Source organism: Crocodylus porosus, unplaced genomic scaffold (genome assembly GCF_001723895.1).
Source record: "Crocodylus porosus isolate Cpor-Errol unplaced genomic scaffold, CroPor_comp1, whole genome shotgun sequence".
NCBI classification, from domain to species: domain Eukaryota; kingdom Metazoa; phylum Chordata; order Crocodylia; family Crocodylidae; genus Crocodylus; species Crocodylus porosus.
In genome coordinates, this window is record NW_017728907.1 from 11,883,762 (window position 1) to 11,884,697 (window position 936).

General features: G+C 41.3%; 1 protein-coding gene across 1 annotated transcript in view; it reads left to right on the forward strand.

Moving 5' to 3' along the window:
- NOTCH2 (notch 2) overlaps nt 1-936 on the forward strand; it is a 114,208-nt gene that overhangs the window by 49,321 nt on the left and 63,951 nt on the right. The gene's annotated exons all lie outside the window — the stretch shown is intronic.

The following is a 936-nucleotide window of genomic DNA, read 5'->3' on the forward strand; positions in this document are numbered from 1 at the left end:
TTGCTGGTATGTGAGTGGAGGAAAAAGAGGTGGAGGAGGAGGAGAAGCAGAAACCTGACAGTAAATGTGTTAACGAAGCCTAGCTTGTAAAAACATAGACTTGTTATTCATTGTTTAATGAGATGTACAGAAGTGATTTGTTTTAAAGTTAGCAGAAACTGTGTTTGAGTGACTGAGTAAGTTCTCAACTGTGTGTTTTTATATTGTTGTTTGGGAAAATTCCCAGGGCACTGTCAAGTCTTGTTTTATATATTCCCAAGTAAAGGGTTTTCAGAACTTTGGGCAACTAGTCAATAGACTGATAGATCTCACTGTTTAAAAAATATTCCATGTTTTGAAATCCTTAACTTCATAGAATTTGCGATATAAATAATACAAGTGGCCCATGTTGTTAGTTCACTGTTTTCCCTTCTTGTCATGACCAATACTTGATGTTTTCTTTAAAAAAAATAAGTAAAGAAAATGAAGAAAAAGATGTTTTTGGCCAGTTGACAGCCTAATATTCAGGCCAGTACTAATATGGATGAAGAATTCTGACCTGTGCAACCAATTATTTGGCATCCAAAAGTATAGAGTGAATTTACCCTAGCCATAGGAAGTCCAGGACCAGTGTCTTCCATTGTTTCCAAAGTTATTCATCCCCTCTAAGGACCCTCCCCCATCACACCATTTACAAATATGCTTGGTCTTATGGCATAACTTACGGACACTGTCATTTTCTACGTTAGCGAGATCTGGCATTGATTTTTAGCAGTACAGGAGACCCTCACCATTCAGGGGGGATATGTTCTCAAATGCTGTGCCCCCGGCAGCTGGGAGTGGGGCACGGCTGCACTGGTGGCAGCAGGAGCATGGCGGAAGCGCAGCGGCAGGAGCCTGGCAGCGGCAAGCGTGGAGCTCCAAGGAGCTCCTTTAAGTGTATTTAAGATGTGGGTT